Source organism: Anomaloglossus baeobatrachus, unplaced genomic scaffold (assembly GCF_048569485.1).
Source record: "Anomaloglossus baeobatrachus isolate aAnoBae1 unplaced genomic scaffold, aAnoBae1.hap1 Scaffold_600, whole genome shotgun sequence".
Lineage (NCBI taxonomy): Eukaryota > Metazoa > Chordata > Amphibia > Anura > Aromobatidae > Anomaloglossus > Anomaloglossus baeobatrachus.
The window spans coordinates 111801-139613 of record NW_027444965.1 but is presented as its reverse complement, the minus strand read 5'-3'; the positions used below and the strand labels follow the sequence as shown (position 1 = coordinate 139613).

The window sequence follows — 27813 nt, the reverse complement described above, 5'->3', positions numbered from 1 at the left end:
TGCTCTGCAAAGCAGCCTTTTCAAGGGTTGGCTTGGGTGACAAAATGTCTTGTGTAGGCGTGGGTTTGTCTCCCTCTCGCTCTCTCTCCCTAAGATGTGTCCGGCATAGGCCAGGGTGCCACTCGAGGCCCAAACCAATTCTGGTTATCGCTTCTCGGCCTTTTGGCTAAGATCAAGTGTAGTATCTGTTCTTATCAGTTTAATATCTGATACGTCCCCTATCTGGGGACCATATATTAAATGGATTTTTAGAACAGGGAGATGGAAAAAGAGCTTGCTCTGTCCACTCCACGCATTGACCTGGTATTGCAGTACCTCCAGGAACGGTGCACCCCTTCTTAACCCAGTTTCCAAAAGCAGAACTCGATTCACCTGATTCATATTAGCCCGATTAGCGAATTGAAATGAATTTTTATCTAACACACTTTTTACTTGCTTTATTCATCCAAATAGCAAACTCATCACCACTCAACTTCACCAACTCTGCTATGTCCCGTGCAGTATCTTGTTGTCAGTCTAATCTAGATCATGTGTAATTGAATGGAATAGATCCCTTTTGGACAAAGTGGAGTCAGATGCTGCAGTGACCACAGGTGTGAGAGGATCTACAATTGGCATCTGGTGTTATCTCTCTGCTTCCACTCCAAATAAAGTTACCTGTTGTTACCTGAACGTCAAATACTAAGAATGGGCGGCCTATGAAAGAATTAGTACTTTCATTAAGTATACTAAACCGGCTAATTGGGAATAGACAAACTGTAAAAAGCCCTCTGAGAAAGCCCCTCTCTAACCTTTGTTAGTAAGCTTTTCTGTAGCCTGCCTGTTGATGTATTTTCGGTTTGAACAGTGCACAACATGAAGAGACGGAACACTGGCGGCTTGTCACAATGCCCCCCGATGACATCACAATAGCGCTGCTGCCTAGAAAACAAGCTGCGCAGAAGAAGTTGTTCTTTGGGTGGGAGGGTGGGCTAGTGGAAGGAGGGGGCAATCTCTTTTTTTCCCGGGTGGTAGGGGGATGACAGGAGAAGGGAAGCGGGTGGTGAGAAAGGTACAGAGGGCAGGGTTTGGGGGCTGGGAAGGAAAGGGAAAAGATTAGGGTTTGGGGATGATGAAAGGGCTTTCTACGGGTAAGGATGGCAAAGGGTGGCAGTGACGGAAAGTCAGGCAACCTGTCCTGTCCGTCTTTTTGTATCGTGAATTGGAAAGACTGCAAGGGGGAGGGGAGTTGCTTGCGCCCTAAAGGAGGAGTTATTCAGATTCATTGCAGTGGGCGGCGGCTGCAAAACGCACCATTCTTCTTGTTTTTGCTCTGCAAAGCAGCCTTTTCAAGGGTTGGCTTGGGTGACAAAATGTCTTGTGTAGGCGTGGGTTTGTCTCCCTCTCGCTCTCTCTCCCTAAGATGTGTCCGGCATAGGCCAGGGTGCCACTCGAGGCCCAAACCAATTCTGGTTATCGCTTCTCGGCCTTTTGGCTAAGATCAAGTGTAGTATCTGTTCTTATCAGTTTAATATCTGATACGTCCCCTATCTGGGGACCATATATTAAATGGATTTTTAGAACAGGGAGATGGAAAAAGAGCTTGCTCTGTCCACTCCACGCATTGACCTGGTATTGCAGTACCTCCAGGAACGGTGCACCCCTTCTTAACCCAGTTTCCAAAAGCAGAACTCGATTCACCTGATTCATATTAGCCCGATTAGCGAATTGAAATGAATTTTTATCTAACACACTTTTTACTTGCTTTATTCATCCAAATAGCAAACTCATCACCACTCAACTTCACCAACTCTGCTATGTCCCGTGCAGTATCTTGTTGTCAGTCTAATCTAGATCATGTGTAATTGAATGGAATAGATCCCTTTTGGACAAAGTGGAGTCAGATGCTGCAGTGACCACAGGTGTGAGAGGATCTACAATTGGCATCTGGTGTTATCTCTCTGCTTCCACTCCAAATAAAGTTACCTGTTGTTACCTGAACGTCAAATACTAAGAATGGGCGGCCTATGAAAGAATTAGTACTTTCATTAAGTATACTAAACCGGCTAATTGGGAATAGACAAACTGTAAAAAGCCCTCTGAGAAAGCCCCTCTCTAACCTTTGTTAGTAAGCTTTTCTGTAGCCTGCCTGTTGATGTATTTTCGGTTTGAACAGTGCACAACATGAAGAGACGGAACACTGGCGGCTTGTCACAATGCCCCCCGATGACATCACAATAGCGCTGCTGCCTAGAAAACAAGCTGCGCAGAAGAAGTTGTTCTTTGGGTGGGAGGGTGGGCTAGTGGAAGGAGGGGGCAATCTCTTTTTTTCCCGGGTGGTAGGGGGATGACAGGAGAAGGGAAGCGGGTGGTGAGAAAGGTACAGAGGGCAGGGTTTGGGGGCTGGGAAGGAAAGGGAAAAGATTAGGGTTTGGGGATGATGAAAGGGCTTTCTACGGGTAAGGATGGCAAAGGGTGGCAGTGACGGAAAGTCAGGCAACCTGTCCTGTCCGTCTTTTTGTATCGTGAATTGGAAAGACTGCAAGGGGGAGGGGAGTTGCTTGCGCCCTAAAGGAGGAGTTATTCAGATTCATTGCAGTGGGCGGCGGCTGCAAAACGCACCATTCTTCTTGTTTTTGCTCTGCAAAGCAGCCTTTTCAAGGGTTGGCTTGGGTGACAAAATGTCTTGTGTAGGCGTGGGTTTGTCTCCCTCTCGCTCTCTCTCCCTAAGATGTGTCCGGCATAGGCCAGGGTGCCACTCGAGGCCCAAACCAATTCTGGTTATCGCTTCTCGGCCTTTTGGCTAAGATCAAGTGTAGTATCTGTTCTTATCAGTTTAATATCTGATACGTCTCCTATCTGGGGACCATATATTAAATGGATTTTTAGAACAGGGAGATGGAAAAAGAGCTTGCTCTGTCCACTCCACGCATTGACCTGGTATTGCAGTACCTCCAGGAACGGTGCACCCCTTCTTAACCCAGTTTCCAAAAGCAGAACTCGATTCACCTGATTCATATTAGCCCGATTAGCGAATTGAAATGAATTTTTATCTAACACACTTTTTACTTGCTTTATTCATCCAAATAGCAAACTCATCACCACTCAACTTCACCAACTCTGCTATGTCCCGTGCAGTATCTTGTTGTCAGTCTAATCTAGATCATGTGTAATTGAATGGAATAGATCCCTTTTGGACAAAGTGGAGTCAGATGCTGCAGTGACCACAGGTGTGAGAGGATCTACAATTGGCATCTGGTGTTATCTCTCTGCTTCCACTCCAAATAAAGTTACCTGTTGTTACCTGAACGTCAAATACTAAGAATGGGCGGCCTATGAAAGAATTAGTACTTTCATTAAGTATACTAAACCGGCTAATTGGGAATAGACAAACTGTAAAAAGCCCTCTGAGAAAGCCCCTCTCTAACCTTTGTTAGTAAGCTTTTCTGTAGCCTGCCTGTTGATGTATTTTCGGTTTGAACAGTGCACAACATGAAGAGACGGAACACTGGCGGCTTGTCACAATGCCCCCCGATGACATCACAATAGCGCTTCTGCCTAGAAAACAAGCTGCGCAGAAGAAGTTGTTCTTTGGGTGGGAGGGTGGGCTAGTGGAAGGAGGGGGCAATCTCTTTTTTTCCCGGGTGGTAGGGGGATGACAGGAGAAGGGAAGCGGGTGGTGAGAAAGGTACAGAGGGCAGGGTTTGGGGGCTGGGAAGGAAAGGGAAAAGATTAGGGTTTGGGGATGATGAAAGGGCTTTCTACGGGTAAGGATGGCAAAGGGTGGCAGTGACGGAAAGTCAGGCAACCTGTCCTGTCCGTCTTTTTGTATCGTGAATTGGAAAGACTGCAAGGGGGAGGGGAGTTGCTTGCGCCCTAAAGGAGGAGTTATTCAGATTCATTGCAGTGGGCGGCGGCTGCAAAACGCACCATTCTTCTTGTTTTTGCTCTGCAAAGCAGCCTTTTCAAGGGTTGGCTTGGGTGACAAAATGTCTTGTGTAGGCGTGGGTTTGTCTCCCTCTCGCTCTCTCTCCCTAAGATGTGTCCGGCATAGGCCAGGGTGCCACTCGAGGCCCAAACCAATTCTGGTTATCGCTTCTCGGCCTTTTGGCTAAGATCAAGTGTAGTATCTGTTCTTATCAGTTTAATATCTGATACGTCCCCTATCTGGGGACCATATATTAAATGGATTTTTAGAACAGGGAGATGGAAAAAGAGCTTGCTCTGTCCACTCCACGCATTGACCTGGTATTGCAGTACCTCCAGGAACGGTGCACCCCTTCTTAACCCAGTTTCCAAAAGCAGAACTCGATTCACCTGATTCATATTAGCCCGATTAGCGAATTGAAATGAATTTTTATCTAACACACTTTTTACTTGCTTTATTCATCCAAATAGCAAACTCATCACCACTCAACTTCACCAACTCTGCTATGTCCCGTGCAGTATCTTGTTGTCAGTCTAATCTAGATCATGTGTAATTGAATGGAATAGATCCCTTTTGGACAAAGTGGAGTCAGATGCTGCAGTGACCACAGGTGTGAGAGGATCTACAATTGGCATCTGGTGTTATCTCTCTGCTTCCACTCCAAATAAAGTTACCTGTTGTTACCTGAACGTCAAATACTAAGAATGGGCGGCCTATGAAAGAATTAGTACTTTCATTAAGTATACTAAACCGGCTAATTGGGAATAGACAAACTGTAAAAAGCCCTCTGAGAAAGCCCCTCTCTAACCTTTGTTAGTAAGCTTTTCTGTAGCCTGCCTGTTGATGTATTTTCGGTTTGAACAGTGCACAACATGAAGAGACGGAACACTGGCGGCTTGTCACAATGCCCCCCGATGACATCACAATAGCGCTGCTGCCTAGAAAACAAGCTGCGCAGAAGAAGTTGTTCTTTGGGTGGGAGGGTGGGCTAGTGGAAGGAGGGGGCAATCTCTTTTTTTCCCGGGTGGTAGGGGGATGACAGGAGAAGGGAAGCGGGTGGTGAGAAAGGTACAGAGGGCAGGGTTTGGGGGCTGGGAAGGAAAGGGAAAAGATTAGGGTTTGGGGATGATGAAAGGGCTTTCTACGGGTAAGGATGGCAAAGGGTGGCAGTGACGGAAAGTCAGGCAACCTGTCCTGTCCGTCTTTTTGTATCGTGAATTGGAAAGACTGCAAGGGGGAGGGGAGTTGCTTGCGCCCTAAAGGAGGAGTTATTCAGATTCATTGCAGTGGGCGGCGGCTGCAAAACGCACCATTCTTCTTGTTTTTGCTCTGCAAAGCAGCCTTTTCAAGGGTTGGCTTGGGTGACAAAATGTCTTGTGTAGGCGTGGGTTTGTCTCCCTCTCGCTCTCTCTCCCTAAGATGTGTCCGGCATAGGCCAGGGTGCCACTCGAGGCCCAAACCAATTCTGGTTATCGCTTCTCGGCCTTTTGGCTAAGATCAAGTGTAGTATCTGTTCTTATCAGTTTAATATCTGATACGTCCCCTATCTGGGGACCATATATTAAATGGATTTTTAGAACAGGGAGATGGAAAAAGAGCTTGCTCTGTCCACTCCACGCATTGACCTGGTATTGCAGTACCTCCAGGAACGGTGCACCCCTTCTTAACCCAGTTTCCAAAAGCAGAACTCGATTCACCTGATTCATATTAGCCCGATTAGCGAATTGAAATGAATTTTTATCTAACACACTTTTTACTTGCTTTATTCATCCAAATAGCAAACTCATCACCACTCAACTTCACCAACTCTGCTATGTCCCGTGCAGTATCTTGTTGTCAGTCTAATCTAGATCATGTGTAATTGAATGGAATAGATCCCTTTTGGACAAAGTGGAGTCAGATGCTGCAGTGACCACAGGTGTGAGAGGATCTACAGTTGGCATCTGGTGTTATCTCTCTGCTTCCACTCCAAATAAAGTTACCTGTTGTTACCTGAACGTCAAATACTAAGAATGGGCGGCCTATGAAAGAATTAGTACTTTCATTAAGTATACTAAACCGGCTAATTGGGAATAGACAAACTGTAAAAAGCCCTCTGAGAAAGCCCCTCTCTAACCTTTGTTAGTAAGCTTTTCTGTAGCCTGCCTGTTGATGTATTTTCGGTTTGAACAGTGCACAACATGAAGAGACGGAACACTGGCGGCTTGTCACAATGCCCCCCGATGACATCACAATAGCGCTGCTGCCTAGAAAACAAGCTGCGCAGAAGAAGTTGTTCTTTGGGTGGGAGGGTGGGCTAGTGGAAGGAGGGGGCAATCTCTTTTTTTCCCGGGTGGTAGGGGGATGACAGGAGAAGGGAAGCGGGTGGTGAGAAAGGTACAGAGGGCAGGGTTTGGGGGCTGGGAAGGAAAGGGAAAAGATTAGGGTTTGGGGATGATGAAAGGGCTTTCTACGGGTAAGGATGGCAAAGGGTGGCAGTGACGGAAAGTCAGGCAACCTGTCCTGTCCGTCTTTTTGTATCGTGAATTGGAAAGACTGCAAGGGGGAGGGGAGTTGCTTGCGCCCTAAAGGAGGAGTTATTCAGATTCATTGCAGTGGGCGGCGGCTGCAAAACGCACCATTCTTCTTGTTTTTGCTCTGCAAAGCAGCCTTTTCAAGGGTTGGCTTGGGTGACAAAATGTCTTGTGTAGGCGTGGGTTTGTCTCCCTCTCGCTCTCTCTCCCTAAGATGTGTCCGGCATAGGCCAGGGTGCCACTCGAGGCCCAAACCAATTCTGGTTATCGCTTCTCGGCCTTTTGGCTAAGATCAAGTGTAGTATCTGTTCTTATCAGTTTAATATCTGATACGTCCCCTATCTGGGGACCATATATTAAATGGATTTTTAGAACAGGGAGATGGAAAAAGAGCTTGCTCTGTCCACTCCACGCATTGACCTGGTATTGCAGTACCTCCAGGAACGGTGCACCCCTTCTTAACCCAGTTTCCAAAAGCAGAACTCGATTCACCTGATTCATATTAGCCCGATTAGCGAATTGAAATGAATTTTTATCTAACACACTTTTTACTTGCTTTATTCATCCAAATAGCAAACTCATCACCACTCAACTTCACCAACTCTGCTATGTCCCGTGCAGTATCTTGTTGTCAGTCTAATCTAGATCATGTGTAATTGAATGGAATAGATCCCTTTTGGACAAAGTGGAGTCAGATGCTGCAGTGACCACAGGTGTGAGAGGATCTACAATTGGCATCTGGTGTTATCTCTCTGCTTCCACTCCAAATAAAGTTACCTGTTGTTACCTGAACGTCAAATACTAAGAATGGGCAGCCTATGAAAGAATTAGTACTTTCATTAAGTATACTAAACCGGCTAATTGGGAATAGACAAACTGTAAAAAGCCCTCTGAGAAAGCCCCTCTCTAACCTTTGTTAGTAAGCTTTTCTGTAGCCTGCCTGTTGATGTATTTTCGGTTTGAACAGTGCACAACATGAAGAGACGGAACACTGGCGGCTTGTCACAATGCCCCCCGATGACATCACAATAGCGCTGCTGCCTAGAAAACAAGCTGCGCAGAAGAAGTTGTTCTTTGGGTGGGAGGGTGGGCTAGTGGAAGGAGGGGGCAATCTCTTTTTTTCCCGGGTGGTAGGGGGATGACAGGAGAAGGGAAGCGGGTGGTGAGAAAGGTACAGAGGGCAGGGTTTGGGGGCTGGGAAGGAAAGGGAAAAGATTAGGGTTTGGGGATGATGAAAGGGCTTTCTACGGGTAAGGATGGCAAAGGGTGGCAGTGACGGAAAGTCAGGCAACCTGTCCTGTCCGTCTTTTTGTATCGTGAATTGGAAAGACTGCAAGGGGGAGGGGAGTTGCTTGCGCCCTAAAGGAGGAGTTATTCAGATTCATTGCAGTGGGCGGCGGCTGCAAAACGCACCATTCTTCTTGTTTTTGCTCTGCAAAGCAGCCTTTTCAAGGGTTGGCTTGGGTGACAAAATGTCTTGTGTAGGCGTGGGTTTGTCTCCCTCTCGCTCTCTCTCCCTAAGATGTGTCCGGCATAGGCCAGGGTGCCACTCGAGGCCCAAACCAATTCTGGTTATCGCTTCTCGGCCTTTTGGCTAAGATCAAGTGTAGTATCTGTTCTTATCAGTTTAATATCTGATACGTCCCCTATCTGGGGACCATATATTAAATGGATTTTTAGAACAGGGAGATGGAAAAAGAGCTTGCTCTGTCCACTCCACGCATTGACCTGGTATTGCAGTACCTCCAGGAACGGTGCACCCCTTCTTAACCCAGTTTCCAAAAGCAGAACTCGATTCACCTGATTCATATTAGCCCGATTAGCGAATTGAAATGAATTTTTATCTAACACACTTTTTACTTGCTTTATTCATCCAAATAGCAAACTCATCACCACTCAACTTCACCAACTCTGCTATGTCCCGTGCAGTATCTTGTTGTCAGTCTAATCTAGATCATGTGTAATTGAATGGAATAGATCCCTTTTGGACAAAGTGGAGTCAGATGCTGCAGTGACCACAGGTGTGAGAGGATCTACAATTGGCATCTGGTGTTATCTCTCTGCTTCCACTCCAAATAAAGTTACCTGTTGTTACCTGAACGTCAAATACTAAGAATGGGCGGCCTATGAAAGAATTAGTACTTTCATTAAGTATACTAAACCGGCTAATTGGGAATAGACAAACTGTAAAAAGCCCTCTGAGAAAGCCCCTCTCTAACCTTTGTTAGTAAGCTTTTCTGTAGCCTGCCTGTTGATGTATTTTCGGTTTGAACAGTGCACAACATGAAGAGACGGAACACTGGCGGCTTGTCACAATGCCCCCCGATGACATCACAATAGCGCTGCTGCCTAGAAAACAAGCTGCGCAGAAGAAGTTGTTCTTTGGGTGGGAGGGTGGGCTAGTGGAAGGAGGGGGCAATCTCTTTTTTTCCCGGGTGGTAGGGGGATGACAGGAGAAGGGAAGCGGGTGGTGAGAAAGGTACAGAGGGCAGGGTTTGGGGGCTGGGAAGGAAAGGGAAAAGATTAGGGTTTGGGGATGATGAAAGGGCTTTCTACGGGTAAGGATGGCAAAGGGTGGCAGTGACGGAAAGTCAGGCAACCTGTCCTGTCCGTCTTTTTGTATCGTGAATTGGAAAGACTGCAAGGGGGAGGGGAGTTGCTTGCGCCCTAAAGGAGGAGTTATTCAGATTCATTGCAGTGGGCGGCGGCTGCAAAACGCACCATTCTTCTTGTTTTTGCTCTGCAAAGCAGCCTTTTCAAGGGTTGGCTTGGGTGACAAAATGTCTTGTGTAGGCGTGGGTTTGTCTCCCTCTCGCTCTCTCTCCCTAAGATGTGTCCGGCATAGGCCAGGGTGCCACTCGAGGCCCAAACCAATTCTGGTTATCGCTTCTCGGCCTTTTGGCTAAGATCAAGTGTAGTATCTGTTCTTATCAGTTTAATATCTGATACGTCCCCTATCTGGGGACCATATATTAAATGGATTTTTAGAACAGGGAGATGGAAAAAGAGCTTGCTCTGTCCACTCCACGCATTGACCTGGTATTGCAGTACCTCCAGGAACGGTGCACCCCTTCTTAACCCAGTTTCCAAAAGCAGAACTCGATTCACCTGATTCATATTAGCCCGATTAGCGAATTGAAATGAATTTTTATCTAACACACTTTTTACTTGCTTTATTCATCCAAATAGCAAACTCATCACCACTCAACTTCACCAACTCTGCTATGTCCCGTGCAGTATCTTGTTGTCAGTCTAATCTAGATCATGTGTAATTGAATGGAATAGATCCCTTTTGGACAAAGTGGAGTCAGATGCTGCAGTGACCACAGGTGTGAGAGGATCTACAATTGGCATCTGGTGTTATCTCTCTGCTTCCACTCCAAATAAAGTTACCTGTTGTTACCTGAACGTCAAATACTAAGAATGGGCGGCCTATGAAAGAATTAGTACTTTCATTAAGTATACTAAACCGGCTAATTGGGAATAGACAAACTGTAAAAAGCCCTCTGAGAAAGCCCCTCTCTAACCTTTGTTAGTAAGCTTTTCTGTAGCCTGCCTGTTGATGTATTTTCGGTTTGAACAGTGCACAACATGAAGAGACGGAACACTGGCGGCTTGTCACAATGCCCCCCGATGACATCACAATAGCGCTGCTGCCTAGAAAACAAGCTGCGCAGAAGAAGTTGTTCTTTGGGTGGGAGGGTGGGCTAGTGGAAGGAGGGGGCAATCTCTTTTTTTCCCGGGTGGTAGGGGGATGACAGGAGAAGGGAAGCGGGTGGTGAGAAAGGTACAGAGGGCAGGGTTTGGGGGCTGGGAAGGAAAGGGAAAAGATTAGGGTTTGGGGATGATGAAAGGGCTTTCTACGGGTAAGGATGGCAAAGGGTGGCAGTGACGGAAAGTCAGGCAACCTGTCCTGTCCGTCTTTTTGTATCGTGAATTGGAAAGACTGCAAGGGGGAGGGGAGTTGCTTGCGCCCTAAAGGAGGAGTTATTCAGATTCATTGCAGTGGGCGGCGGCTGCAAAACGCACCATTCTTCTTGTTTTTGCTCTGCAAAGCAGCCTTTTCAAGGGTTGGCTTGGGTGACAAAATGTCTTGTGTAGGCGTGGGTTTGTCTCCCTCTCGCTCTCTCTCCCTAAGATGTGTCCGGCATAGGCCAGGGTGCCACTCGAGGCCCAAACCAATTCTGGTTATCGCTTCTCGGCCTTTTGGCTAAGATCAAGTGTAGTCCCTTCATTGGGTTTGCCTTGGTCTTGGCTGGGAGGGGCCCGGGCTTGCACAGCCGCTGGCCTTGGGGATTGTTGCGCCTTTTGGTGCTTACGTCCCCTTCTGGCTGGTGGTTCCTGGGCTCGGGAGGCGATCACCTGCGGCACTGCGCTTTTGTGTGGTGGCCGATGACCGTTTTCTGAAATTTGCGGATGAAATCTCATCTGTTCTTATCAGTTTAATATCTGATACGTCCCCTATCTGGGGACCATATATTAAATGGATTTTTAGAACAGGGAGATGGAAAAAGAGCTTGCTCTGTCCACTCCACGCATTGACCTGGTATTGCAGTACCTCCAGGAACGGTGCACCCCTTCTTAACCCAGTTTCCAAAAGCAGAACTCGATTCACCTGATTCATATTAGCCCGATTAGCGAATTGAAATGAATTTTTATCTAACACACTTTTTACTTGCTTTATTCATCCAAATAGCAAACTCATCACCACTCAACTTCACCAACTCTGCTATGTCCCGTGCAGTATCTTGTTGTCAGTCTAATCTAGATCATGTGTAATTGAATGGAATAGATCCCTTTTGGACAAAGTGGAGTCAGATGCTGCAGTGACCACAGGTGTGAGAGGATCTACAATTGGCATCTGGTGTTATCTCTCTGCTTCCACTCCAAATAAAGTTACCTGTTGTTACCTGAACGTCAAATACTAAGAATGGGCGGCCTATGAAAGAATTAGTACTTTCATTAAGTATACTAAACCGGCTAATTGGGAATAGACAAACTGTAAAAAGCCCTCTGAGAAAGCCCCTCTCTAACCTTTGTTAGTAAGCTTTTCTGTAGCCTGCCTGTTGATGTATTTTCGGTTTGAACAGTGCACAACATGAAGAGACGGAACACTGGCGGCTTGTCACAATGCCCCCCGATGACATCACAATAGCGCTGCTGCCTAGAAAACAAGCTGCGCAGAAGAAGTTGTTCTTTGGGTGGGAGGGTGGGCTAGTGGAAGGAGGGGGCAATCTCTTTTTTTCCCGGGTGGTAGGGGGATGACAGGAGAAGGGAAGCGGGTGGTGAGAAAGGTACAGAGGGCAGGGTTTGGGGGCTGGGAAGGAAAGGGAAAAGATTAGGGTTTGGGGATGATGAAAGGGCTTTCTACGGGTAAGGATGGCAAAGGGTGGCAGTGACGGAAAGTCAGGCAACCTGTCCTGTCCGTCTTTTTGTATCGTGAATTGGAAAGACTGCAAGGGGGAGGGGAGTTGCTTGCGCCCTAAAGGAGGAGTTATTCAGATTCATTGCAGTGGGCGGCGGCTGCAAAACGCACCATTCTTCTTGTTTTTGCTCTGCAAAGCAGCCTTTTCAAGGGTTGGCTTGGGTGACAAAATGTCTTGTGTAGGCGTGGGTTTGTCTCCCTCTCGCTCTCTCTCCCTAAGATGTGTCCGGCATAGGCCAGGGTGCCACTCGAGGCCCAAACCAATTCTGGTTATCGCTTCTCGGCCTTTTGGCTAAGATCAAGTGTAGTATCTGTTCTTATCAGTTTAATATCTGATACGTCCCCTATCTGGGGACCATATATTAAATGGATTTTTAGAACAGGGAGATGGAAAAAGAGCTTGCTCTGTCCACTCCACGCATTGACCTGGTATTGCAGTACCTCCAGGAACGGTGCACCCCTTCTTAACCCAGTTTCCAAAAGCAGAACTCGATTCACCTGATTCATATTAGCCCGATTAGCGAATTGAAATGAATTTTTATCTAACACACTTTTTACTTGCTTTATTCATCCAAATAGCAAACTCATCACCACTCAACTTCACCAACTCTGCTATGTCCCGTGCAGTATCTTGTTGTCAGTCTAATCTAGATCATGTGTAATTGAATGGAATAGATCCCTTTTGGACAAAGTGGAGTCAGATGCTGCAGTGACCACAGGTGTGAGAGGATCTACAATTGGCATCTGGTGTTATCTCTCTGCTTCCACTCCAAATAAAGTTACCTGTTGTTACCTGAACGTCAAATACTAAGAATGGGCGGCCTATGAAAGAATTAGTACTTTCATTAAGTATACTAAACCGGCTAATTGGGAATAGACAAACTGTAAAAAGCCCTCTGAGAAAGCCCCTCTCTAACCTTTGTTAGTAAGCTTTTCTGTAGCCTGCCTGTTGATGTATTTTCGGTTTGAACAGTGCACAACATGAAGAGACGGAACACTGGCGGCTTGTCACAATGCCCCCCGATGACATCACAATAGCGCTGCTGCCTAGAAAACAAGCTGCGCAGAAGAAGTTGTTCTTTGGGTGGGAGGGTGGGCTAGTGGAAGGAGGGGGCAATCTCTTTTTTTCCCGGGTGGTAGGGGGATGACAGGAGAAGGGAAGCGGGTGGTGAGAAAGGTACAGAGGGCAGGGTTTGGGGGCTGGGAAGGAAAGGGAAAAGATTAGGGTTTGGGGATGATGAAAGGGCTTTCTACGGGTAAGGATGGCAAAGGGTGGCAGTGACGGAAAGTCAGGCAACCTGTCCTGTCCGTCTTTTTGTATCGTGAATTGGAAAGACTGCAAGGGGGAGGGGAGTTGCTTGCGCCCTAAAGGAGGAGTTATTCAGATTCATTGCAGTGGGCGGCGGCTGCAAAACGCACCATTCTTCTTGTTTTTGCTCTGCAAAGCAGCCTTTTCAAGGGTTGGCTTGGGTGACAAAATGTCTTGTGTAGGCGTGGGTTTGTCTCCCTCTCGCTCTCTCTCCCTAAGATGTGTCCGGCATAGGCCAGGGTGCCACTCGAGGCCCAAACCAATTCTGGTTATCGCTTCTCGGCCTTTTGGCTAAGATCAAGTGTAGTATCTGTTCTTATCAGTTTAATATCTGATACGTCCCCTATCTGGGGACCATATATTAAATGGATTTTTAGAACAGGGAGATGGAAAAAGAGCTTGCTCTGTCCACTCCACGCATTGACCTGGTATTGCAGTACCTCCAGGAACGGTGCACCCCTTCTTAACCCAGTTTCCAAAAGCAGAACTCGATTCACCTGATTCATATTAGCCCGATTAGCGAATTGAAATGAATTTTTATCTAACACACTTTTTACTTGCTTTATTCATCCAAATAGCAAACTCATCACCACTCAACTTCACCAACTCTGCTATGTCCCGTGCAGTATCTTGTTGTCAGTCTAATCTAGATCATGTGTAATTGAATGGAATAGATCCCTTTTGGACAAAGTGGAGTCAGATGCTGCAGTGACCACAGGTGTGAGAGGATCTACAATTGGCATCTGGTGTTATCTCTCTGCTTCCACTCCAAATAAAGTTACCTGTTGTTACCTGAACGTCAAATACTAAGAATGGGCGGCCTATGAAAGAATTAGTACTTTCATTAAGTATACTAAACCGGCTAATTGGGAATAGACAAACTGTAAAAAGCCCTCTGAGAAAGCCCCTCTCTAACCTTTGTTAGTAAGCTTTTCTGTAGCCTGCCTGTTGATGTATTTTCGGTTTGAACAGTGCACAACATGAAGAGACGGAACACTGGCGGCTTGTCACAATGCCCCCCGATGACATCACAATAGCGCTGCTGCCTAGAAAACAAGCTGCGCAGAAGAAGTTGTTCTTTGGGTGGGAGGGTGGGCTAGTGGAAGGAGGGGGCAATCTCTTTTTTTCCCGGGTGGTAGGGGGATGACAGGAGAAGGGAAGCGGGTGGTGAGAAAGGTACAGAGGGCAGGGTTTGGGGGCTGGGAAGGAAAGGGAAAAGATTAGGGTTTGGGGATGATGAAAGGGCTTTCTACGGGTAAGGATGGCAAAGGGTGGCAGTGACGGAAAGTCAGGCAACCTGTCCTGTCCGTCTTTTTGTATCGTGAATTGGAAAGACTGCAAGGGGGAGGGGAGTTGCTTGCGCCCTAAAGGAGGAGTTATTCAGATTCATTGCAGTGGGCGGCGGCTGCAAAACGCACCATTCTTCTTGTTTTTGCTCTGCAAAGCAGCCTTTTCAAGGGTTGGCTTGGGTGACAAAATGTCTTGTGTAGGCGTGGGTTTGTCTCCCTCTCGCTCTCTCTCCCTAAGATGTGTCCGGCATAGGCCAGGGTGCCACTCGAGGCCCAAACCAATTCTGGTTATCGCTTCTCGGCCTTTTGGCTAAGATCAAGTGTAGTATCTGTTCTTATCAGTTTAATATCTGATACGTCCCCTATCTGGGGACCATATATTAAATGGATTTTTAGAACAGGGAGATGGAAAAAGAGCTTGCTCTGTCCACTCCACGCATTGACCTGGTATTGCAGTACCTCCAGGAACGGTGCACCCCTTCTTAACCCAGTTTCCAAAAGCAGAACTCGATTCACCTGATTCATATTAGCCCGATTAGCGAATTGAAATGAATTTTTATCTAACACACTTTTTACTTGCTTTATTCATCCAAATAGCAAACTCATCACCACTCAACTTCACCAACTCTGCTATGTCCCGTGCAGTATCTTGTTGTCAGTCTAATCTAGATCATGTGTAATTGAATGGAATAGATCCCTTTTGGACAAAGTGGAGTCAGATGCTGCAGTGACCACAGGTGTGAGAGGATCTACAATTGGCATCTGGTGTTATCTCTCTGCTTCCACTCCAAATAAAGTTACCTGTTGTTACCTGAACGTCAAATACTAAGAATGGGCGGCCTATGAAAGAATTAGTACTTTCATTAAGTATACTAAACCGGCTAATTGGGAATAGACAAACTGTAAAAAGCCCTCTGAGAAAGCCCCTCTCTAACCTTTGTTAGTAAGCTTTTCTGTAGCCTGCCTGTTGATGTATTTTCGGTTTGAACAGTGCACAACATGAAGAGACGGAACACTGGCGGCTTGTCACAATGCCCCCCGATGACATCACAATAGCGCTGCTGCCTAGAAAACAAGCTGCGCAGAAGAAGTTGTTCTTTGGGTGGGAGGGTGGGCTAGTGGAAGGAGGGGGCAATCTCTTTTTTTCCCGGGTGGTAGGGGGATGACAGGAGAAGGGAAGCGGGTGGTGAGAAAGGTACAGAGGGCAGGGTTTGGGGGCTGGGAAGGAAAGGGAAAAGATTAGGGTTTGGGGATGATGAAAGGGCTTTCTACGGGTAAGGATGGCAAAGGGTGGCAGTGACGGAAAGTCAGGCAACCTGTCCTGTCCGTCTTTTTGTATCGTGAATTGGAAAGACTGCAAGGGGGAGGGGAGTTGCTTGCGCCCTAAAGGAGGAGTTATTCAGATTCATTGCAGTGGGCGGCGGCTGCAAAACGCACCATTCTTCTTGTTTTTGCTCTGCAAAGCAGCCTTTTCAAGGGTTGGCTTGGGTGACAAAATGTCTTGTGTAGGCGTGGGTTTGTCTCCCTCTCGCTCTCTCTCCCTAAGATGTGTCCGGCATAGGCCAGGGTGCCACTCGAGGCCCAAACCAATTCTGGTTATCGCTTCTCGGCCTTTTGGCTAAGATCAAGTGTAGTATCTGTTCTTATCAGTTTAATATCTGATACGTCCCCTATCTGGGGACCATATATTAAATGGATTTTTAGAACAGGGAGATGGAAAAAGAGCTTGCTCTGTCCACTCCACGCATTGACCTGGTATTGCAGTACCTCCAGGAACGGTGCACCCCTTCTTAACCCAGTTTCCAAAAGCAGAACTCGATTCACCTGATTCATATTAGCCCGATTAGCGAATTGAAATGAATTTTTATCTAACACACTTTTTACTTGCTTTATTCATCCAAATAGCAAACTCATCACCACTCAACTTCACCAACTCTGCTATGTCCCGTGCAGTATCTTGTTGTCAGTCTAATCTAGATCATGTGTAATTGAATGGAATAGATCCCTTTTGGACAAAGTGGAGTCAGATGCTGCAGTGACCACAGGTGTGAGAGGATCTACAATTGGCATCTGGTGTTATCTCTCTGCTTCCACTCCAAATAAAGTTACCTGTTGTTACCTGAACGTCAAATACTAAGAATGGGCGGCCTATGAAAGAATTAGTACTTTCATTAAGTATACTAAACCGGCTAATTGGGAATAGACAAACTGTAAAAAGCCCTCTGAGAAAGCCCCTCTCTAACCTTTGTTAGTAAGCTTTTCTGTAGCCTGCCTGTTGATGTATTTTCGGTTTGAACAGTGCACAACATGAAGAGACGGAACACTGGCGGCTTGTCACAATGCCCCCCGATGACATCACAATAGCGCTGCTGCCTAGAAAACAAGCTGCGCAGAAGAAGTTGTTCTTTGGGTGGGAGGGTGGGCTAGTGGAAGGAGGGGGCAATCTCTTTTTTTCCCGGGTGGTAGGGGGATGACAGGAGAAGGGAAGCGGGTGGTGAGAAAGGTACAGAGGGCAGGGTTTGGGGGCTGGGAAGGAAAGGGAAAAGATTAGGGTTTGGGGATGATGAAAGGGCTTTCTACGGGTAAGGATGGCAAAGGGTGGCAGTGACGGAAAGTCAGGCAACCTGTCCTGTCCGTCTTTTTGTATCGTGAATTGGAAAGACTGCAAGGGGGAGGGGAGTTGCTTGCGCCCTAAAGGAGGAGTTATTCAGATTCATTGCAGTGGGCGGCGGCTGCAAAACGCACCATTCTTCTTGTTTTTGCTCTGCAAAGCAGCCTTTTCAAGGGTTGGCTTGGGTGACAAAATGTCTTGTGTAGGCGTGGGTTTGTCTCCCTCTCGCTCTCTCTCCCTAAGATGTGTCCGGCATAGGCCAGGGTGCCACTCGAGGCCCAAACCAATTCTGGTTATCGCTTCTCGGCCTTTTGGCTAAGATCAAGTGTAGTATCTGTTCTTATCAGTTTAATATCTGATACGTCCCCTATCTGGGGACCATATATTAAATGGATTTTTAGAACAGGGAGATGGAAAAAGAGCTTGCTCTGTCCACTCCACGCATTGACCTGGTATTGCAGTACCTCCAGGAACGGTGCACCCCTTCTTAACCCAGTTTCCAAAAGCAGAACTCGATTCACCTGATTCATATTAGCCCGATTAGCGAATTGAAATGAATTTTTATCTAACACACTTTTTACTTGCTTTATTCATCCAAATAGCAAACTCATCACCACTCAACTTCACCAACTCTGCTATGTCCCGTGCAGTATCTTGTTGTCAGTCTAATCTAGATCATGTGTAATTGAATGGAATAGATCCCTTTTGGACAAAGTGGAGTCAGATGCTGCAGTGACCACAGGTGTGAGAGGATCTACAATTGGCATCTGGTGTTATCTCTCTGCTTCCACTCCAAATAAAGTTACCTGTTGTTACCTGAACGTCAAATACTAAGAATGGGCGGCCTATGAAAGAATTAGTACTTTCATTAAGTATATTAAACCGGCTAATTGGGAATAGACAAACTGTAAAAAGCCCTCTGAGAAAGCCCCTCTCTAACCTTTGTTAGTAAGCTTTTCTGTAGCCTGCCTGTTGATGTATTTTCGGTTTGAACAGTGCACAACATGAAGAGACGGAACACTGGCGGCTTGTCACAATGCCCCCCGATGACATCACAATAGCGCTGCTGCCTAGAAAACAAGCTGCGCAGAAGAAGTTGTTCTTTGGGTGGGAGGGTGGGCTAGTGGAAGGAGGGGGCAATCTCTTTTTTTCCCGGGTGGTAGGGGGATGACAGGAGAAGGGAAGCGGGTGGTGAGAAAGGTACAGAGGGCAGGGTTTGGGGGCTGGGAAGGAAAGGGAAAAGATTAGGGTTTGGGGATGATGAAAGGGCTTTCTACGGGTAAGGATGGCAAAGGGTGGCAGTGACGGAAAGTCAGGCAACCTGTCCTGTCCGTCTTTTTGTATCGTGAATTGGAAAGACTGCAAGGGGGAGGGGAGTTGCTTGCGCCCTAAAGGAGGAGTTATTCAGATTCATTGCAGTGGGCGGCGGCTGCAAAACGCACCATTCTTCTTGTTTTTGCTCTGCAAAGCAGCCTTTTCAAGGGTTGGCTTGGGTGACAAAATGTCTTGTGTAGGCGTGGGTTTGTCTCCCTCTCGCTCTCTCTCCCTAAGATGTGTCCGGCATAGGCCAGGGTGCCACTCGAGGCCCAAACCAATTCTGGTTATCGCTTCTCGGCCTTTTGGCTAAGATCAAGTGTAGTATCTGTTCTTATCAGTTTAATATCTGATACGTCCCCTATCTGGGGACCATATATTAAATGGATTTTTAGAACAGGGAGATGGAAAAAGAGCTTGCTCTGTCCACTCCACGCATTGACCTGGTATTGCAGTACCTCCAGGAACGGTGCACCCCTTCTTAACCCAGTTTCCAAAAGCAGAACTCGATTCACCTGATTCATATTAGCCCGATTAGCGAATTGAAATGAATTTTTATCTAACACACTTTTTACTTGCTTTATTCATCCAAATAGCAAACTCATCACCACTCAACTTCACCAACTCTGCTATGTCCCGTGCAGTATCTTGTTGTCAGTCTAATCTAGATCATGTGTAATTGAATGGAATAGATCCCTTTTGGACAAAGTGGAGTCAGATGCTGCAGTGACCACAGGTGTGAGAGGATCTACAATTGGCATCTGGTGTTATCTCTCTGCTTCCACTCCAAATAAAGTTACCTGTTGTTACCTGAACGTCAAATACTAAGAATGGGCGGCCTATGAAAGAATTAGTACTTTCATTAAGTATACTAAACCGGCTAATTGGGAATAGACAAACTGTAAAAAGCCCTCTGAGAAAGCCCCTCTCTAACCTTTGTTAGTAAGCTTTTCTGTAGCCTGCCTGTTGATGTATTTTCGGTTTGAACAGTGCACAACATGAAGAGACGGAACACTGGCGGCTTGTCACAATGCCCCCCGATGACATCACAATAGCGCTGCTGCCTAGAAAACAAGCTGCGCAGAAGAAGTTGTTCTTTGGGTGGGAGGGTGGGCTAGTGGAAGGAGGGGGCAATCTCTTTTTTTCCCGGGTGGTAGGGGGATGACAGGAGAAGGGAAGCGGGTGGTGAGAAAGGTACAGAGGGCAGGGTTTGGGGGCTGGGAAGGAAAGGGAAAAGATTAGGGTTTGGGGATGATGAAAGGGCTTTCTACGGGTAAGGATGGCAAAGGGTGGCAGTGACGGAAAGTCAGGCAACCTGTCCTGTCCGTCTTTTTGTATCGTGAATTGGAAAGACTGCAAGGGGGAGGGGAGTTGCTTGCGCCCTAAAGGAGGAGTTATTCAGATTCATTGCAGTGGGCGGCGGCTGCAAAACGCACCATTCTTCTTGTTTTTGCTCTGCAAAGCAGCCTTTTCAAGGGTTGGCTTGGGTGACAAAATGTCTTGTGTAGGCGTGGGTTTGTCTCCCTCTCGCTCTCTCTCCCTAAGATGTGTCCGGCATAGGCCAGGGTGCCACTCGAGGCCCAAACCAATTCTGGTTATCGCTTCTCGGCCTTTTGGCTAAGATCAAGTGTAGTATCTGTTCTTATCAGTTTAATATCTGATACGTCCCCTATCTGGGGACCATATATTAAATGGATTTTTAGAACAGGGAGATGGAAAAAGAGCTTGCTCTGTCCACTCCACGCATTGACCTGGTATTGCAGTACCTCCAGGAACGGTGCACCCCTTCTTAACCCAGTTTCCAAAAGCAGAACTCGATTCACCTGATTCATATTAGCCCGATTAGCGAATTGAAATGAATTTTTATCTAACACACTTTTTACTTGCTTTATTCATCCAAATAGCAAACTCATCACCACTCAACTTCACCAACTCTGCTATGTCCCGTGCAGTATCTTGTTGTCAGTCTAATCTAGATCATGTGTAATTGAATGGAATAGATCCCTTTTGGACAAAGTGGAGTCAGATGCTGCAGTGACCACAGGTGTGAGAGGATCTACAATTGGCATCTGGTGTTATCTCTCTGCTTCCACTCCAAATAAAGTTACCTGTTGTTACCTGAACGTCAAATACTAAGAATGGGCGGCCTATGAAAGAATTAGTACTTTCATTAAGTATACTAAACCGGCTAATTGGGAATAGACAAACTGTAAAAAGCCCTCTGAGAAAGCCCCTCTCTAACCTTTGTTAGTAAGCTTTTCTGTAGCCTGCCTGTTGATGTATTTTCGGTTTGAACAGTGCACAACATGAAGAGACGGAACACTGGCGGCTTGTCACAATGCCCCCCGATGACATCACAATAGCGCTGCTGCCTAGAAAACAAGCTGCGCAGAAGAAGTTGTTCTTTGGGTGGGAGGGTGGGCTAGTGGAAGGAGGGGGCAATCTCTTTTTTTCCCGGGTGGTAGGGGGATGACAGGAGAAGGGAAGCGGGTGGTGAGAAAGGTACAGAGGGCAGGGTTTGGGGGCTGGGAAGGAAAGGGAAAAGATTAGGGTTTGGGGATGATGAAAGGGCTTTCTACGGGTAAGGATGGCAAAGGGTGGCAGTGACGGAAAGTCAGGCAACCTGTCCTGTCCGTCTTTTTGTATCGTGAATTGGAAAGACTGCAAGGGGGAGGGGAGTTGCTTGCGCCCTAAAGGAGGAGTTATTCAGATTCATTGCAGTGGGCGGCGGCTGCAAAACGCACCATTCTTCTTGTTTTTGCTCTGCAAAGCAGCCTTTTCAAGGGTTGGCTTGGGTGACAAAATGTCTTGTGTAGGCGTGGGTTTGTCTCCCTCTCGCTCTCTCTCCCTAAGATGTGTCCGGCATAGGCCAGGGTGCCACTCGAGGCCCAAACCAATTCTGGTTATCGCTTCTCGGCCTTTTGGCTAAGATCAAGTGTAGTATCTGTTCTTATCAGTTTAATATCTGATACGTCCCCTATCTGGGGACCATATATTAAATGGATTTTTAGAACAGGGAGATGGAAAAAGAGCTTGCTCTGTCCACTCCACGCATTGACCTGGTATTGCAGTACCTCCAGGAACGGTGCACCCCTTCTTAACCCAGTTTCCAAAAGCAGAACTCGATTCACCTGATTCATATTAGCCCGATTAGCGAATTGAAATGAATTTTTATCTAACACACTTTTTACTTGCTTTATTCATCCAAATAGCAAACTCATCACCACTCAACTTCACCAACTCTGCTATGTCCCGTGCAGTATCTTGTTGTCAGTCTAATCTAGATCATGTGTAATTGAATGGAATAGATCCCTTTTGGACAAAGTGGAGTCAGATGCTGCAGTGACCACAGGTGTGAGAGGATCTACAATTGGCATCTGGTGTTATCTCTCTGCTTCCACTCCAAATAAAGTTACCTGTTGTTACCTGAACGTCAAATACTAAGAATGGGCGGCCTATGAAAGAATTAGTACTTTCATTAAGTATACTAAACCGGCTAATTGGGAATAGACAAACTGTAAAAAGCCCTCTGAGAAAGCCCCTCTCTAACCTTTGTTTGTAAGCTTTTCTGTAGCCTGCCTGTTGATGTATTTTCGGTTTGAACAGTGCACAACATGAAGAGACGGAACACTGGCGGCTTGTCACAATGCCCCCCGATGACATCACAATAGCGCTGCTGCCTAGAAAACAAGCTGCGCAGAAGAAGTTGTTCTTTGGGTGGGAGGGTGGGCTAGTGGAAGGAGGGGGCAATCTCTTTTTTTCCCGGGTGGTAGGGGGATGACAGGAGAAGGGAAGCGGGTGGTGAGAAAGGTACAGAGGGCAGGGTTTGGGGGCTGGGAAGGAAAGGGAAAAGATTAGGGTTTGGGGATGATGAAAGGGCTTTCTACGGGTAAGGATGGCAAAGGGTGGCAGTGACGGAAAGTCAGGCAACCTGTCCTGTCCGTCTTTTTGTATCGTGAATTGGAAAGACTGCAAGGGGGAGGGGAGTTGCTTGCGCCCTAAAGGAGGAGTTATTCAGATTCATTGCAGTGGGCGGCGGCTGCAAAACGCACCATTCTTCTTGTTTTTGCTCTGCAAAGCAGCCTTTTCAAGGGTTGGCTTGGGTGACAAAATGTCTTGTGTAGGCGTGGGTTTGTCTCCCTCTCGCTCTCTCTCCCTAAGATGTGTCCGGCATAGGCCAGGGTGCCACTCGAGGCCCAAACCAATTCTGGTTATCGCTTCTCGGCCTTTTGGCTAAGATCAAGTGTAGTATCTGTTCTTATCAGTTTAATATCTGATACGTCCCCTATCTGGGGACCATATATTAAATGGATTTTTAGAACAGGGAGATGGAAAAAGAGCTTGCTCTGTCCACTCCACGCATTGACCTGGTATTGCAGTACCTCCAGGAACGGTGCACCCCTTCTTAACCCAGTTTCCAAAAGCAGAACTCGATTCACCTGATTCATATTAGCCCGATTAGCGAATTGAAATGAATTTTTATCTAACACACTTTTTACTTGCTTTATTCATCCAAATAGCAAACTCATCACCACTCAACTTCACCAACTCTGCTATGTCCCGTGCAGTATCTTGTTGTCAGTCTAATCTAGATCATGTGTAATTGAATGGAATAGATCCCTTTTGGACAAAGTGGAGTCAGATGCTGCAGTGACCACAGGTGTGAGAGGATCTACAATTGGCATCTGGTGTTATCTCTCTGCTTCCACTCCAAATAAAGTTACCTGTTGTTACCTGAACGTCAAATACTAAGAATGGGCGGCCTATGAAAGAATTAGTACTTTCATTAAGTATACTAAACCGGCTAATTGGGAATAGACAAACTGTAAAAAGCCCTCTGAGAAAGCCCCTCTCTAACCTTTGTTAGTAAGCTTTTCTGTAGCCTGCCTGTTGATGTATTTTCGGTTTGAACAGTGCACAACATGAAGAGACGGAACACTGGCGGCTTGTCACAATGCCCCCCGATGACATCACAATAGCGCTGCTGCCTAGAAAACAAGCTGCGCAGAAGAAGTTGTTCTTTGGGTGGGAGGGTGGGCTAGTGGAAGGAGGGGGCAATCTCTTTTTTTCCCGGGTGGTAGGGGGATGACAGGAGAAGGGAAGCGGGTGGTGAGAAAGGTACAGAGGGCAGGGTTTGGGGGCTGGGAAGGAAAGGGAAAAGATTAGGGTTTGGGGATGATGAAAGGGCTTTCTACGGGTAAGGATGGCAAAGGGTGGCAGTGACGGAAAGTCAGGCAACCTGTCCTGTCCGTCTTTTTGTATCGTGAATTGGAAAGACTGCAAGGGGGAGGGGAGTTGCTTGCGCCCTAAAGGAGGAGTTATTCAGATTCATTGCAGTGGGCGGCGGCTGCAAAACGCACCATTCTTCTTGTTTTTGCTCTGCAAAGCAGCCTTTTCAAGGGTTGGCTTGGGTGACAAAATGTCTTGTGTAGGCGTGGGTTTGTCTCCCTCTCGCTCTCTCTCCCTAAGATGTGTCCGGCATAGGCCAGGGTGCCACTCGAGGCCCAAACCAATTCTGGTTATCGCTTCTCGGCCTTTTGGCTAAGATCAAGTGTAGTATCTGTTCTTATCAGTTTAATATCTGATACGTCCCCTATCTGGGGACCATATATTAAATGGATTTTTAGAACAGGGAGATGGAAAAAGAGCTTGCTCTATCCACTCCACGCATTGACCTGGTATTGCAGTACCTCCAGGAACGGTGCACCCCTTCTTAACCCAGTTTCCAAAAGCAGAACTCGATTCACCTGATTCATATTAGCCCGATTAGCGAATTGAAATGAATTTTTATCTAACACACTTTTTACTTGCTTTATTCATCCAAATAGCAAACTCATCACCACTCAACTTCACCAACTCTGCTATGTCCCGTGCAGTATCTTGTTGTCAGTCTAATCTAGATCATGTGTAATTGAATGGAATAGATCCCTTTTGGACAAAGTGGAGTCAGATGCTGCAGTGACCACAGGTGTGAGAGGATCTACAATTGGCATCTGGTGTTATCTCTCTGCTTCCACTCCAAATAAAGTTACCTGTTGTTACCTGAACGTCAAATACTAAGAATGGGCGGCCTATGAAAGAATTAGTACTTTCATTAAGTATACTAAACCGGCTAATTGGGAATAGACAAACTGTAAAAAGCCCTCTGAGAAAGCCCCTCTCTAACCTTTGTTAGTAAGCTTTTCTGTAGCCTGCCTGTTGATGTATTTTCGGTTTGAACAGTGCACAACATGAAGAGACGGAACACTGGCGGCTTGTCACAATGCCCCCCGATGACATCACAATAGCGCTGCTGCCTAGAAAACAAGCTGCGCAGAAGAAGTTGTTCTTTGGGTGGGAGGGTGGGCTAGTGGAAGGAGGGGGCAATCTCTTTTTTTCCCGGGTGGTAGGGGGATGACAGGAGAAGGGAAGCGGGTGGTGAGAAAGGTACAGAGGGCAGGGTTTGGGGGCTGGGAAGGAAAGGGAAAAGATTAGGGTTTGGGGATGATGAAAGGGCTTTCTACGGGTAAGGATGGCAAAGGGTGGCAGTGACGGAAAGTCAGGCAACCTGTCCTGTCCGTCTTTTTGTATCGTGAATTGGAAAGACTGCAAGGGGGAGGGGAGTTGCTTGCGCCCTAAAGGAGGAGTTATTCAGATTCATTGCAGTGGGCGGCGGCTGCAAAACGCACCATTCTTCTTGTTTTTGCTCTGCAAAGCAGCCTTTTCAAGGGTTGGCTTGGGTGACAAAATGTCTTGTGTAGGCGTGGGTTTGTCTCCCTCTCGCTCTCTCTCCCTAAGATGTGTCCGGCATAGGCCAGGGTGCCACTCGAGGCCCAAACCAATTCTGGTTATCGCTTCTCGGCCTTTTGGCTAAGATCAAGTGTAGTATCTGTTCTTATCAGTTTAATATCTGATACGTCCCCTATCTGGGGACCATATATTAAATGGATTTTTAGAACAGGGAGATGGAAAAAGAGCTTGCTCTGTCCACTCCACGCATTGACCTGGTATTGCAGTACCTCCAGGAACGGTGCACCCCTTCTTAACCCAGTTTCCAAAAGCAGAACTCGATTCACCTGATTCATATTAGCCCGATTAGCGAATTGAAATGAATTTTTATCTAACACACTTTTTACTTGCTTTATTCATCCAAATAGCAAACTCATCACCACTCAACTTCACCAACTCTGCTATGTCCCGTGCAGTATCTTGTTGTCAGTCTAATCTAGATCATGTGTAATTGAATGGAATAGATCCCTTTTGGACAAAGTGGAGTCAGATGCTGCAGTGACCACAGGTGTGAGAGGATCTACAATTGGCATCTGGTGTTATCTCTCTGCTTCCACTCCAAATAAAGTTACCTGTTGTTACCTGAACGTCAAATACTAAGAATGGGCGGCCTATGAAAGAATTAGTACTTTCATTAAGTATACTAAACCGGCTAATTGGGAATAGACAAACTGTAAAAAGCCCTCTGAGAAAGCCCCTCTCTAACCTTTGTTAGTAAGCTTTTCTGTAGCCTGCCTGTTGATGTATTTTCGGTTTGAACAGTGCACAACATGAAGAGACGGAACACTGGCGGCTTGTCACAATGCCCCCCGATGACATCACAATAGCGCTGCTGCCTAGAAAACAAGCTGCGCAGAAGAAGTTGTTCTTTGGGTGGGAGGGTGGGCTAGTGGAAGGAGGGGGCAATCTCTTTTTTTCCCGGGTGGTAGGGGGATGACAGGAGAAGGGAAGCGGGTGGTGAGAAAGGTACAGAGGGCAGGGTTTGGGGGCTGGGAAGGAAAGGGAAAAGATTAGGGTTTGGGGATGATGAAAGGGCTTTCTACGGGTAAGGATGGCAAAGGGTGGCAGTGACGGAAAGTCAGGCAACCTGTCCTGTCCGTCTTTTTGTATCGTGAATTGGAAAGACTGCAAGGGGGAGGGGAGTTGCTTGCGCCCTAAAGGAGGAGTTATTCAGATTCATTGCAGTGGGCGGCGGCTGCAAAACGCACCATTCTTCTTGTTTTTGCTCTGCAAAGCAGCCTTTTCAAGGGTTGGCTTGGGTGACAAAATGTCTTGTGTAGGCGTGGGTTTGTCTCCCTCTCGCTCTCTCTCCCTAAGATGTGTCCGGCATAGGCCAGGGTGCCACTCGAGGCCCAAACCAATTCTGGTTATCGCTTCTCGGCCTTTTGGCTAAGATCAAGTGTAGTGTTGTTCGAAGAGGTGGTTTAAGCTCCAGGCCACCTTAGTACAATGATACAATGCACACTGGAAGGTTGCGCTTGCTAGTACTCTGGGTGGATAGTATATTCATCTAGTGGAAAACATGGCCCTACCAGGATCGAGGCTATTAGACTGAGTAAGGGTGGGGGGCTATGGTACAACGTGCCCCAGGACTGACGACCCTGGAGTGAGTCTGAGCTTGCTGGCTTGGGACCCCGGCAAGCCTTGGGCTCTGTAGCACACCGTACCTTGCCTTTTCATACTTTTTGAGCATATTACCCTATCCCGGCCTTCTGGCTAGGAAGGGAAATTTTTATAATCCCGGTCGGAGGTCTGGTCAGCTTTGGGCTGAGAAACTAACACCCGGTTGGAGGTCCGGGTCAGCTTCGGCTGAGAAACCAACACCCGGTTGGAGGTCTGGGTCAGCTTCGGCTGAGAAACCAACACCCGGTTGGAGGTCCGGTTAGCCTTGGGCTGAGAAACCAACACCGGTTGACGGTCCGGGCAGTTTCGGCTGCGAAACCAAAAACTAGTAGCTCTCTACTCCACTTGGGTAAGATGCCTGGGTGGACGCTGGGAGCAACGACAAGGCTCAACCAGGCTTCGGCTTGGGGGAGCACCGAAGATCCCTGACCCTTGCTGTGGCCTTCTGGCTCGGAGGGACGGGGTTGATTTTTGGGGACCCTCTCCTCACGGTGGGGTCCACACGAATCCTAGCCTTTGCACTGTTTTTGGTGTGACTTCGGTCATGCATTTTTTGTGGTGCTTTGGAAAGCTTCATTAAATCAAATCTGTTCTTATCAGTTTAATATCTGATACGTCCCCTATCTGGGGACCATATATTAAATGGATTTTTAGAACAGGGAGATGGAAAAAGAGCTTGCTCTGTCCACTCCACGCATTGACCTGGTATTGCAGTACCTCCAGGAACGGTGCACCCCTTCTTAACCCAGTTTCCAAAAGCAGAACTCGATTCACCTGATTCATATTAGCCCGATTAGCGAATTGAAATGAATTTTTATCTAACACACTTTTTACTTGCTTTATTCATCCAAATAGCAAACTCATCACCACTCAACTTCACCAACTCTGCTATGTCCCGTGCAGTATCTTGTTGTCAGTCTAATCTAGATCATGTGTAATTGAATGGAATAGATCCCTTTTGGACAAAGTGGAGTCAGATGCTGCAGTGACCACAGGTGTGAGAGGATCTACAATTGGCATCTGGTGTTATCTCTCTGCTTCCACTCCAAATAAA

At 46.9% G+C, this 27813-nt stretch overlaps 21 non-coding genes across 21 annotated transcripts; all 21 read left to right on the top strand.

Annotated features, from left to right (window-relative positions):
- The first annotated feature begins 146 nt into the window (after nucleotides 1-146).
- On the top strand, nucleotides 147-337 carry LOC142285438 (U2 spliceosomal RNA). The gene has a single exon (XR_012746831.1). It is a non-coding gene; the product is annotated as a U2 spliceosomal RNA (small nuclear RNA).
- Nucleotides 338-1454: 1117 nt separating this feature from the next.
- Nucleotides 1455-1645, top strand: LOC142285437 (U2 spliceosomal RNA). The gene has a single exon (XR_012746830.1). It is a non-coding gene; the product is annotated as a U2 spliceosomal RNA (small nuclear RNA).
- Nucleotides 1646-2762: 1117 nt separating this feature from the next.
- Nucleotides 2763-2953, top strand: LOC142285463 (U2 spliceosomal RNA). Its single transcript, XR_012746855.1, has one exon. It is a non-coding gene; the product is annotated as a U2 spliceosomal RNA (small nuclear RNA).
- A 1117-nt stretch (nucleotides 2954-4070) lies between these two features.
- Nucleotides 4071-4261, top strand: LOC142285436 (U2 spliceosomal RNA). Its single transcript, XR_012746829.1, has one exon. It is a non-coding gene; the product is annotated as a U2 spliceosomal RNA (small nuclear RNA).
- Nucleotides 4262-5378: 1117 nt separating this feature from the next.
- Nucleotides 5379-5569, top strand: LOC142285435 (U2 spliceosomal RNA). The gene has a single exon (XR_012746828.1). It is a non-coding gene; the product is annotated as a U2 spliceosomal RNA (small nuclear RNA).
- Nucleotides 5570-6686: 1117 nt separating this feature from the next.
- Nucleotides 6687-6877, top strand: LOC142285433 (U2 spliceosomal RNA). Its single transcript, XR_012746827.1, has one exon. It is a non-coding gene; the product is annotated as a U2 spliceosomal RNA (small nuclear RNA).
- A 1117-nt stretch (nucleotides 6878-7994) lies between these two features.
- Nucleotides 7995-8185, top strand: LOC142285432 (U2 spliceosomal RNA). Its single transcript, XR_012746826.1, has one exon. It is a non-coding gene; the product is annotated as a U2 spliceosomal RNA (small nuclear RNA).
- A 1117-nt stretch (nucleotides 8186-9302) lies between these two features.
- Nucleotides 9303-9493, top strand: LOC142285431 (U2 spliceosomal RNA). The gene has a single exon (XR_012746825.1). It is a non-coding gene; the product is annotated as a U2 spliceosomal RNA (small nuclear RNA).
- Nucleotides 9494-10815: 1322 nt separating this feature from the next.
- On the top strand, nucleotides 10816-11000 carry LOC142285478 (U2 spliceosomal RNA). The gene has a single exon (XR_012746866.1). It is a non-coding gene; the product is annotated as a U2 spliceosomal RNA (small nuclear RNA).
- A 1117-nt stretch (nucleotides 11001-12117) lies between these two features.
- Nucleotides 12118-12308, top strand: LOC142285429 (U2 spliceosomal RNA). Its single transcript, XR_012746823.1, has one exon. It is a non-coding gene; the product is annotated as a U2 spliceosomal RNA (small nuclear RNA).
- A 1117-nt stretch (nucleotides 12309-13425) lies between these two features.
- Nucleotides 13426-13616, top strand: LOC142285428 (U2 spliceosomal RNA). The gene has a single exon (XR_012746822.1). It is a non-coding gene; the product is annotated as a U2 spliceosomal RNA (small nuclear RNA).
- Nucleotides 13617-14733: 1117 nt separating this feature from the next.
- Nucleotides 14734-14924, top strand: LOC142285427 (U2 spliceosomal RNA). Its single transcript, XR_012746821.1, has one exon. It is a non-coding gene; the product is annotated as a U2 spliceosomal RNA (small nuclear RNA).
- Nucleotides 14925-16041: 1117 nt separating this feature from the next.
- Nucleotides 16042-16232, top strand: LOC142285426 (U2 spliceosomal RNA). The gene has a single exon (XR_012746820.1). It is a non-coding gene; the product is annotated as a U2 spliceosomal RNA (small nuclear RNA).
- Nucleotides 16233-17349: 1117 nt separating this feature from the next.
- Nucleotides 17350-17540, top strand: LOC142285425 (U2 spliceosomal RNA). Its single transcript, XR_012746819.1, has one exon. It is a non-coding gene; the product is annotated as a U2 spliceosomal RNA (small nuclear RNA).
- A 1117-nt stretch (nucleotides 17541-18657) lies between these two features.
- Nucleotides 18658-18848, top strand: LOC142285424 (U2 spliceosomal RNA). The gene has a single exon (XR_012746818.1). It is a non-coding gene; the product is annotated as a U2 spliceosomal RNA (small nuclear RNA).
- A 1117-nt stretch (nucleotides 18849-19965) lies between these two features.
- Nucleotides 19966-20156, top strand: LOC142285423 (U2 spliceosomal RNA). The gene has a single exon (XR_012746817.1). It is a non-coding gene; the product is annotated as a U2 spliceosomal RNA (small nuclear RNA).
- Nucleotides 20157-21273: 1117 nt separating this feature from the next.
- On the top strand, nucleotides 21274-21464 carry LOC142285422 (U2 spliceosomal RNA). The gene has a single exon (XR_012746816.1). It is a non-coding gene; the product is annotated as a U2 spliceosomal RNA (small nuclear RNA).
- A 1117-nt stretch (nucleotides 21465-22581) lies between these two features.
- Nucleotides 22582-22772, top strand: LOC142285421 (U2 spliceosomal RNA). Its single transcript, XR_012746815.1, has one exon. It is a non-coding gene; the product is annotated as a U2 spliceosomal RNA (small nuclear RNA).
- A 1117-nt stretch (nucleotides 22773-23889) lies between these two features.
- LOC142285412 (U2 spliceosomal RNA) lies at nucleotides 23890-24080 on the top strand. The gene has a single exon (XR_012746807.1). It is a non-coding gene; the product is annotated as a U2 spliceosomal RNA (small nuclear RNA).
- A 1117-nt stretch (nucleotides 24081-25197) lies between these two features.
- On the top strand, nucleotides 25198-25388 carry LOC142285420 (U2 spliceosomal RNA). The gene has a single exon (XR_012746814.1). It is a non-coding gene; the product is annotated as a U2 spliceosomal RNA (small nuclear RNA).
- Nucleotides 25389-27303: 1915 nt separating this feature from the next.
- LOC142285475 (U2 spliceosomal RNA) lies at nucleotides 27304-27498 on the top strand. Its single transcript, XR_012746864.1, has one exon. It is a non-coding gene; the product is annotated as a U2 spliceosomal RNA (small nuclear RNA).
- The last annotated feature ends 315 nt before the right edge of the window (nucleotides 27499-27813 follow it).